We start from the raw sequence: 11,265 nt of genomic DNA, 5'->3' as shown, positions 1-11,265 counted from the left end.
CTTTGCACCAGCTAACCAGTCCCCAGCCTTGGTGATCTCTCCTCAGTGACCTGCCTGGGTGTTACCTACCCTCCCCTCAGCTGTGAGTTCCCTGGGACCAGCAGCTGCTGATACAGGAGCCCCCATGTCTTCATCTGACTCTCAGCAGTTGTTGATGGTCTGTGGTTGTTGGATTCCTCTGAAGGATTTTAACCTCCAGTTCTACACCATGCAGAATTGCTGCTGTTTCTCTGGTTGATCCATTTGGAGGGGATAAGGAGAGGACTTACTGTAGCAGCTGGTTCCCTTTTTTCTTCTTCTTCTTTTATCCAGGGCTAAAGATCAGTCAGACCCACCTGCCCACCACTGTGGTCAGATCTTTGCCCCCCACACCCCCTAGTCCAGGAGGACACTTCTAGGACAAGTTGTTAGGACACCTGGATACCCAGACAGTCATTTCTCATTTCCCAGGGTCCGGATTCATGTCCATCTCAGGGCTGGAGAGGCCACACAAACGGTAGGTGTCCCTGAGAGGCTCAGGACTGCACCTGGGCGCCCTCTAACAACGTTCTAAACACCATTAACATGCTACAATGCAACAAGGTTCTGATCACTCACATGCAACAATGTAACAAAGGTTCTGATCACTCACATACAACAGTGTAACAAGGTTCTGATCACTCACATGCAACAATGTAACAAAGGTTCTGATCACTCACATACAACAATGTAACAAGGCTCCGATCACTCACATGCAACAGTGTAACAAGGCTCCGATCACTCACATGCAACAGTGTAACAAGGCTCCGATCACTCACATGCAACTATGTGACCATAGCTTCCACCGCAAGCGCTTCAAAGTCACAGCACATACAGCGTTTTAGTATTTATAGGATACATAAGATCATATTTTGACTTTACTATTTGTTTATTTATTACTTATTTGTTTGTTTTTGTATTTTAAATATCTACATTGATGCTCATTAAGGAGCAGTTTGTTCGTTTAGTTATTTATTTTTGCATAAATGAGGCAACAACGGTGCAAAAACATAACAGATCGTTTCATCTAGCAAAACTGGAGAAAGTTATATATACGAGAGAGAGAGAGATGATTAGGTATGAGAGATAGATAGATAGATAGATAGATAGATAGATAGATAGATAGATAGATAGATAGATAGATAGATAGATAGATAGATAGATAGATAGATAGATATGAGAGAGAGAGAGAGAGAGAGAGAGAGAGAGAGAGAGAGAGAGAGAGAGAGAGATTAGAGGGAGAGAGATTAGAGAGAGAGAGATACATGATTAGGTATGAGAGAGAGAGAGAGAGAGAGAGAGAGAGAGAGAGATAGATAGATAGGTATGAGAGAGAGAGAGAGAGATTAGAGAGAGAGATATACATGATTAGGTATGAGAGAGAGAGAGAGAGAGAGAGAGAGAGAGAGAGAGAGATTAGAGAGAGAGATATACATGATTAGGTATGAGATAGAGAGAGAGAGAGATATGAGAGAGAGAGAGAGAGAGAGAGAGAGAGAGAGAGAGAGAGAGAGAGAGGGAGAGAGATATACATGATTGGGTATGAGATAGAGATAGAGAGAGAGAGAGAGAGAGAGAGAGAGAGAGAGATGAGATAGATAGATAGATAGATAGATAGATAGATAGATAGATAGATAGATAGATAGATAGATAGATAGATAGATAGATAGATAGATAGACAGACAGACAGACAGACCTGTGTGACTGTAAAATAAATATAGAAGAACGTGCAGGACCGGGTAAGACATATAGCATACACAAGTAGGCAACGCGTGGTTCTGTAGATCTTGTGGCACTAGAAGTCGCAGCATGCACGCTGAGACCTGAAGATGGGGAGCCACAGGTTGTGTGTGGTCTCATACATTGAGGTTGAAGTGGACTTCTGTGTCCTATACTGTCACTTGTAGCTGTGCCCCTGTCTAGATGTAATCAGGAATTGTACTGGGCTGATGATGCCTCAGGCTTTTCTCCACATGACGTCCCAAGTGGATGGGATTGTTGTCTATGTGTGGTCTGTGTGCCTCTCTGGTTGGTGTATGTCTATATATCTTTCTGCATTGCTGGGCTCTACAATGACAAACATATGCCCGATTTAACTAAAGCACATTCCCCGTTTGAAGCAACACAAGACAGGTTGGGTTGATGTTCCCCCACCCCTTCCCCTAAGGCCCTACAAACTATTACACTCAACCGAAGCTTTGAACTATGTGTATTATTTATACTTACGGCGTCTACATTGTCAAACAATTCTGCATTATCCTCCTGTAGGATATATATTGGCACTAAACGTATCACGACGGAAATGTTGCTATACACATCAGTGTACATAAATAAACCAGAGGAAGTTTTATTTCCCATGCATTGTTGATTTTGTATGTATATATGGAATGTGTATATACACAATATACTGTACGTCCCATAATCTCACTCAGTCCAACAAAATTCCTAAAAAAAAAAAAAAAACAATTATACTTAGTTGTGACATTACAAATACTGTTTCTTAATATAACTGGTTAGTGCTCCAGAATGTCAGTTGGAATAAGCATGACAACATATTCAGCGTCTATTGATCACATATGACTGCGAGCAAGAATCACACTCATAAAAATGCTTCTTGCGTTCCATGCCAAAGTGTATTCTCGCGACCTCTAGTGTGCAGATGGCGGAATTACACCTATCAATCAATCTTCAGCAACATCCAAGTCCTGCGCAAAAAAAAAAAAAAAAGACACAAAGCTAGCCTGAAATAAATGATCAGTAATTTTTCCTATGCAGCATAGGATATGTACCTCTCTATTAAAGTTTCAGCGTAGATGGAAGGCATTCATTTCCCTTATTTAGTGCAATCATATTCTAAAGTGCTGTACAATCAAATACTTTTGTTGACGCACATTAGTCCCTATGTGGAGCTTGCAATTTAATTTCTTTAACAGAGTTAACTTTGAATTTACCAGTGTGTCTGACTAGTGCAATCCATGCAATCATAGATAGACATACACACACAACATGCAGATAGCTCCCTTGCTAGGATCGAACCCAGCTTTGGTGTAGCAATACTAACCACGGCGCCACCCTGCAAATCACCCCTGGCCTTTGTTTTTGTTTTGTTTTTACACCAGTGCCCTCTGTACGGCGCTGCAGACCACAGGTGGCACCATATAAATAAAACTTATCATTAATAATAATAATACTGTAAGATGCTCCTGTGCTGGTAATATTAATAAAGAAATAAAAACAAGCAGAACCAATCACATGTAACTCTGTGAATAGTCAGCAATTCTTTAACAAAATCATGTTTTTGGTTAGTGTAGACCTGTGACTAGCATTTCCTGCCTAGTTAGCCTGTATAATACATGCAGGTCTGTATGATGCATGTGCAGTTATGGGATGGCTTTTCCATGCAAAATGAATCTTATGTGAACCAGTTCAATGATAGATAAGTTTCCTGAAAACTTTAAATAATACCTATTGGAGGATGAAAAATGATTGGTCATCATATCTTAATAAATTAAGTTTATGGTTTGACCGCTTACCCAGAAATAAATGGAACCATATAGACTGTAGAACTCACTCCAATGCCATGACAACACAAGATTGCGGCATTCTGAAAAGTTGTGGAAAACCATTAAAAAAACCTATTGAGTAATAATGTGGAGTTTGTATGTTCTCTCTGTGTTTGTGTGGGTTTCCTTCGGGTGCTCCGGTTTCCGTACACAATACAACAATATACTGGTATGTCAATCGTATTCTGACAAGAAACTAGCGTGTGTGTGTATACATGTGGTGGGAAATACAGATTGTAAACCTCACTGTAAAGCGCTGCCGAATATGTGTGCGCTATAAAAATTTCTGTTTATAAATAACTAATGTCTTACTATAAATATTGCCGCCAAGAATAACTATATTAAATTTAACATGGTCCTTTATGCCTTAAAACAGTGGTTCTCAAACTCGGTCCTCAGGAACCCACACAGTACACATGTTCCAGGTCACCCAGCAGGTGCACAGGTCTACTCATTACTAACTCACACATTTTAAAAGATCCACAGGTGGAGCAAATTATTGTATTTGTGATTCTATGAGGAGACCTGGAAAACATGCACTTTTTGGGATCCTGAGGACCGAGTTTGAGAACCTGTGCCTTAACACAACACTTTTATATCAGAGATAGCTGATGCTGCTATCTGAAACTGGCCACAGACATAGTGATCTGCCCATGATCAGCCGATGTGTACGATTTCCCTTGAAACTCTCCCCGGCAGCTCTGCACACGATCTCCACACGATCTGCACACGATCTCCACACAATTTGGTGTCCAACCTTCAAATGATCTCTCCTGCATCCAGACTTTCACAGTGCATCGTGTCCTAGATTGTCAGATCTGCCCTACTGCCCGGCAGAGCTGACGATGCGATGTGCGAGCAGTGGGGATGCGCATCGCATCGTGATTGTGAGTGGGGACTCACGATTTACTCTCAATTTGGCCATATTTTCCACGATCTGTCGTTCCAATGTTCGGAATCGGCCAGATCGGGTAAAATATCACTATGTGTGTGCCCAGCATCAGACAGACACACACACATACACACACTAAAGTAGGTGCTGCTTAGAGGATGCTAAAAGTAAATTGTTCTACATAACAGACAGAGGATGTTTAGTATTTTGTTGTGCTCTATTTTGTTCATCCTTATTTCATGTAACGTCCTTGCACGACGCGTTTCAGTCTGTTGGTTATGCTCATACATTCAACCAAAGAAGAAAATGTAACAAGTTCTTAAATTAAACCTAAAATGCACAATAGCAAAGCGTCCTGTCAGTGAAGCAGAGTAAGTGGTTTTCATTAAAGTGTTGTATTTCAAAACAGAAAATATACACACCCAGTTCCCGCCCTGACCCATATTCAGCTGCCTATTGTTTCCTCTCTGTATAAACAGACACTGGTTTGGATTTAAAACAAGCTTCAGCGGTGGTGTAAATGATTCTGAGGCGTGTTCCAGATAAGCTTTACCTGGTATTGAGTAAATGTGAAAGCAATCTTTTTTTTCTTAAAAAAAAAAAAAAAACTTTTGCATTCAATATAAAACTGAAGTACAAAATGGAGGGCTGGCTAACGCACAATAAAGTTTTGATTAGAAAAAGCGGGAATACATTTACGCTGTGTGTTTAATGCGAGCAATACATCTACAGCCCGATTCCCCCTTGTGCCATCGTGGATCCCATCCACAGGGCCGGATTAAGCTCTGTGGGGGCCCCTGGGCAACAAACATGTGGGGGCCCCTATCAATAAGGATTATATATATATATATATATATATATATATATATACACACACATATAGTACCCCTTCTGCAATGCCCCCTGAAGTTGTGCCCCTTCTCCAATGCCCCCAATAGTTGTGCCCCTTCTCTAATGCCCCCAGTAGTTGTGCCCCCTGCAATGCCCCAGTAGTTGTCCCTCTTATTCAATGCACCCTGTAGTTGTGCCCCTTGTCCGATACCCACAGTAATTGTGCCCCCTGCAATGCCCCCAATAGTTGTGCTTCTTCTTCAATGCTCCCTGTAGTTGTGCCCCTTCTCTAATGCCCCCAGTAGTTGTGCCCCCTGCAATGCCCCCAATAGTTGTCTCTTATTCAATGCTCCCTGTAGTTGTGCCACTTGTCCGATGCTCCCAGTAGTTGTGCCCCCTGCAATGCCCCCTGTATTCGTGCACCCTAAAGTAGTACCCCCAGTATTAACTCCCCCTCCGCGCCCACACACCTGTGAAAAACTTACCTGTCAGGGCTCCCGGGTCTCGCCGTCACGGCTGCCGCTGCCTGCTGGATCTAACTAGATCCAGTAAAGGCGCGCAGGATCCTCTCATCACGCGGGTGCCATCATGAAGCGATCAGAGGCCAGCGTTCCCAGTTAGTTGGTCACGATCTACATGCAGGAGCTCTGCGAGCTTCTAGTAGATCGCGACCAACCTTAGCCGGACCTGACCTGGGGCATGTGGCCAGGGGTCGGGGACAGTGTGTGGGGGGCCCCCTATGTGTGGGGGCCCCTGGACGACCGCCCCTGTCGCCCTGCCTTTAATCCGGCCCTGCCCATCCATCAGTCGGCGATCAAAAATCAGATTGGCGGAAAACCAGGGAAATCAATTAGAGATTGTTCAACTTGTTGGATTTCTCAGATTCCCGACTCGGCGTCAGCAGAATGGGGAATTGAACCAATACAGGCTAGATGTATGGGCCCATAATGTAAAACAGATTTCAACAGTATGTTTTTATCTAATGTTCTTGCATATAATATAACCCATCTATAGTTTAGGTAAATGGTATTCAGCCCATATACAATTTTCAACTTTATTTTTTGCATTTTAATTTCCGGTGGTCCTGCTCTGACTTGCTTAGTGACACTATTTGGGCAGTACAGTAAAACATGACATGTCTGCATCTGTGCGGGAAGGCAGAGAGGTCCATTGGCTCTGCAGACTATAGTTTTGTGAATCTCATTTGTCTAGAATGTGGCCCAGCTGTCAACATCTCAACATCATGATATTAACCACTGTTTGATCATTGTTACATATCCATTAATGCCAATATTTCATTACTGTTAGGCCACCTGCATCTCAAATATGCCAATACTATTACTGTTAATCATCTGCATCTCAAACTCCAGCCCACAAGTTCCAAGATACTGAGGAACAGGATTAAGGACCATTGGTGTATGTAAAAAGAAAACCACATGGCGGACATTTTGTTTCCTAGCAGTCAACTGTTTCATGCCCCAGTGGTTTCATTACTTCCAAGAGAATTGAGAGGCTGCTTGGTCTGAATAGTTGTCCATCCCACCAAATGGCTGCCTCTACTGTGTAGACAACTGGTATCTCTAGATGTTATCAATGGGCACCAGCATAGTACTGCCTCTCGTGTCACACCTATCATGGAGTTAATCATTTATTTTGCCCTGTATGTTGCCTAAGTGAAGATTTCTATGATAGGGGGATTCTGTTATGTTGGTGGATGCACTGATTTAGAATGCACCTTGTGCTAGTCACAGCTTTTCTATTATGCTCAGCAAGTTTCTCTCATCTAGTATATTTTTCTAACCGCGTGAATAAAAATAGTAGCAGCGAGTGAATATTGAGGTCATTCCTCATGTGCTGGAAAGGTATATAACTTGTTTAAACACTCTTCGGAGCGCTGTTTCATTTCTCTATCTGTGACATGCCCTGCTGAGATTAACTCCACATCTCCAGTTACAAACCGCAAGCAGAGGCATTCTGTATAAGCGTCTGTAATGCCAACAGGATGCAAGATGGGTGAAACACTGAGACGTGAAACCTGTGCAACCCCCCCGACGCTTTGCACGGACACAGAGGAACACTTAAGATCCGTTATAAAAAGCGACAAGATTTTCATGCATTCACAGACACGCACACAGCTCGGCAGACACAACTCAGGAACCCCAATGTTCAGCTGTTAACACCACATAGAAATAACATGTGATAACATACAGCGTCGGCACCATCATAAATGTAGGCAGTGACACCAATCCAACACTTATGGTATCAGTTCAATCTGTAGTCACCCAAAATTAAAATTTTTAGCCTCTGTCCACCCTGCTTTCATCACTTGCTTAGAAATCCGTCACATGCTGACATCCCCAAGAGAACAGGGGGATGAGATAAAGCTGCCGGCTTCAGACTTTATGAAATTAAAACTAGATTGATTCACATGTGCAAGGAATGCCAACTAACATATTTCTATAGGAGTTGAAAATTGTCCATGGTATTCAATGGAGGGGACATGGAGACATTGCTGTGATAAGGGTGGGAGAGTTCTCCCAATTTATGGGTTCTCTGACAAGGGACTCCTACAGATCAGGTGTAGGGAAGAGGAGTTGTCAGTTAAAATTCTATTACAGGTGCAGTTAACCTACAATGCGTTGGTCGATTCCCGGCACTGGAATCCCGACAGCAGTCAGAATCCCGCCTCCAGGATCCTGACGGCTGCGATCTCGACGGTATTAGGGTTAGGGGTTAGGATAGGGTTAGGCTGCGGGAGGGGAGGGTTCGGGTCTGGCTGCAAAGGGGACAGTTAGGGATAGGCTACAGGAAGGGAGCATTCAGGTCAGGCTGTGGGGGGGAATGGTTTGGTTAGGCTGCAGGAGAGGAGAGTTAGTGTAAGGCTGTTGGAAAGGTGGGTTAATGTTAGGAGGATAAGGGGTAGTTTAGAATACTTATCTGCATGCATCAGGATTTCCACCACCGGGCGTATTTATAATGGGTGCAAGGTGTCTGGTGAACACGGGCCCCTGGGTCCAGGGTTGGCCCACACACCGCACACCCTGCCACACAATTAAATATACTTACCTTTCTGTCAGCCCGGCGCTGACTGCAGTGCTGCAGAAATCACCGGGAAAATGGCCACCGTGGCCATTTCCCTGGTGATTCACGCATGCACAGTAGAGATGCCCCGGGAAAGCGACCCAGGCGCCATGTTCCCAGAGACCTGCGCATGCGCAGTAGACTATGGCACATTGGACCTCATTCAGAGTCGGTCGTTGCGGCCACACGGTCATAAGGGAAAAGGGGCCGGATATGCAAATGATGCACTCGCAAGTTGCGTCCTTAAGATCCAATCGTTTGCTGGCCGACCAAGGGGAGGATGCGGCCGTAAGATAAAAAATACGCCCCCTTCTCGTACGCATTACACGTCATCTCCGGCCATATAAGGATTAATCGAGACCATCGGTAACCATCGGGACTGGTCGTAGAGCTTAAGGTTGACCATACCCTCTCTTAAGCACTACGATCAGGTCAGTGTACAAACCTCCCATGTCACGTGTGCCATGACATTACTTTGTTAATTATGCACTCCAATAAAACGCCATTCGCATAATTAGGCACGCCTGCGTTCGGATCTCCACTCCCCAGTTTTAAGGCACCTTCCCCTGTTACCACCCACAAACGCCTCATTCTGTCACTCAAACTACCGACCTGGCTGTGTTCAAGGAGAGAGAAATTTCTGATCGTAGCAGCTAGTTTGCGCACGCACATTGCGAACTTTACGCATGCGCAGTTTAGCGAACATCGGTGAAGTACGACCGTGCGGTCCATTGTACCGCCGGAGAGGAGGGGCCTGATTGGAGCCTGCACACGGGTCCCCCCTCTCTTAAAGCGCCTCTGTGCTGTCCGTATTCTGACCACCAACATTATGAGCGCCGAGATCACGCTGCCGCCCCTTTGAGAGGTTTAACTATAGAGATTTATGTATTAACCCCAAAGAGGGAGAAAAAAGGAATTAGGGGCAGTGGGTTTTTTTTAGCCAGTAAACCAAGTATAGGGGCAAATGGCTTTTCAAGGGGGTCATTTTCATCTCTTCACAGAAAGCAGAGAGAGAAAGGGTTAATGCGGCAGGAGTGAGTGTCTATTTTTGCTTTGCATATACTGGGCTCTAGCGCTTCCCACACAGAGTATTTTCGTAGTGTAAACTTTGCTTTTACTGAATTCTTATGGACGTGCCATCACTTTTGTGAGAGCGGTACACAAACTTTTCTAGAGTTTCCCAACACTTGACAGCGGCTCCTAAAGCAGCACAATGGTAAATCCCAAACATGCAAAGATAACTTCAGTAATAGGATAGTACATTATTCTTTGTACGTCACCAGAAAAGGTGCAAGATAAATCATATCCTGTACAAAGTGCAATGTGGGGACTTTGTGACTGCTACAACATAGAATATATGCATGTGAGATGGGAAGGATGTGACATTGAAGACAGAGCTCAGAGGGGCATTCCAAAGACTCTCAGCTCACTTACTCATGTGCTATGTAACTGTAGTTGCCATGCGAGTTTCATGACACTGTGGAAATGTTAAAATAGCAGACTAAGAGCCGTATTCAATTTGAGCCGAGCCACGATACTTTTACGCCTGCTTCGCCTGTTTTGTAGGCGGAAAAGTATTGCACTCGTGCCCGCTTTACCCCATATTCAATTTGAAAGTACGCGAAAACGGGATAAGGGAGTCTCCTTATCAAACATTACCGCCTCCTTATCATACATTACCGCCTCCATATCAAACATTACCGTCTCCTTATCAAACATTACCGTCTCCTTATCATACATTACAGTCTCCTTATCATACATTACCGTCTCCTTATCAAACATTACAGTCTCCTTATCATACATTACCGCCTCCTTATCAAACATTACCGTCTCCTCATCAAACATTACAGTCTCCTTATCATACATTACAGTCTCCTATCATACATTACAGCCTCCTTATCATACATTACCGCCTCCATATCAAACTTTACCGTCTCCTTATCAAACATTACCGTCTCCTTATCATACATTACAGTCTCCTTATCATACATTACCGTCTCCTTATCAAACATTACAGTCTCCTTATCATACATTACAGTCTCCTTATCATACATTACCGCCTCCTCATCAAACATTACCGTCTCCTCATCAAACATTACAGTCTCCTTATCATACATTACAGTCTCCTTATCATACATTACAGTCTCCTAATCATACATTACAGCCTCCTTATCATACATTACCGTCTCCTTATCATACATTACAGTCTACTTATCAAACATTACCGCCTCCTTATCAAACATTACCGTCTCCTCATCAAACATTACAGTCTCCTTATCATACATTACAGTCTCCTTATCATACATTACAGTCTCCTTATCAAACATTACCACCTCCATATCACACATTACCGTCTCCTTATCACACATTACAGTCTCCTTATCATACATTACAGTCTCCTTATCATACATTACAGTCTCCTTATCAAACATTACCGTCTCCTTATCAAACATTACCGTCTCCTTATCATACATTACAGTCTCCTTATCACACATTACAGTCTCCTTATCATACATTACCGTCTCCTTATGAAACATTACCGTCTCCTTATCAAACATTACCGTCTCCTTATGAAACATTACAGTCTCCTTATCAAACATTAACGTCTCCTTATCAAACATTACCGTCTACGTTATCATACATTACAGTCTCCTTATCAAACATTACCGTCTCCTTATCATACATTACCGTCTCCTTATCAAACATTACCGTCTCCTTATCAAACATTACAGTCTCCTTATCATACATTACCGTCTCCTTATAAAACATTACCGTCTCCTTATCAAACATTACAGTCTCCTTATCATACATTACCGTCTCCTTATCAAACATTACCGTCTCCTTATCAAACATTACAGTCTCCTTATCAAACATTACCGT

At 43.2% G+C, this 11,265-nt stretch overlaps 1 protein-coding gene across 1 annotated transcript in view; it reads left to right on the top strand.

Annotated features, from left to right (window-relative positions):
- The first annotated feature begins 247 nt into the window (after positions 1-247).
- The window catches only part of GDNF (glial cell derived neurotrophic factor), a 46,726-nt gene continuing 35,708 nt past the window's right edge, over positions 248-11,265 (top strand). The window contains exon 1 of the mRNA XM_088455000.1: positions 248-496. The gene's annotated coding sequence lies outside the window, so the exon portion shown is untranslated. The remainder of the gene's footprint in view (positions 497-11,265) is intronic.

This window comes from Taudactylus pleione, unplaced genomic scaffold (assembly GCF_031769625.1).
Source record: "Taudactylus pleione unplaced genomic scaffold, aTauple2 ptg000639l, whole genome shotgun sequence".
NCBI lineage: Eukaryota > Metazoa > Chordata > Amphibia > Anura > Myobatrachidae > Taudactylus > Taudactylus pleione.
This window is presented reverse-complemented; position numbering and strand designations above follow the sequence as displayed.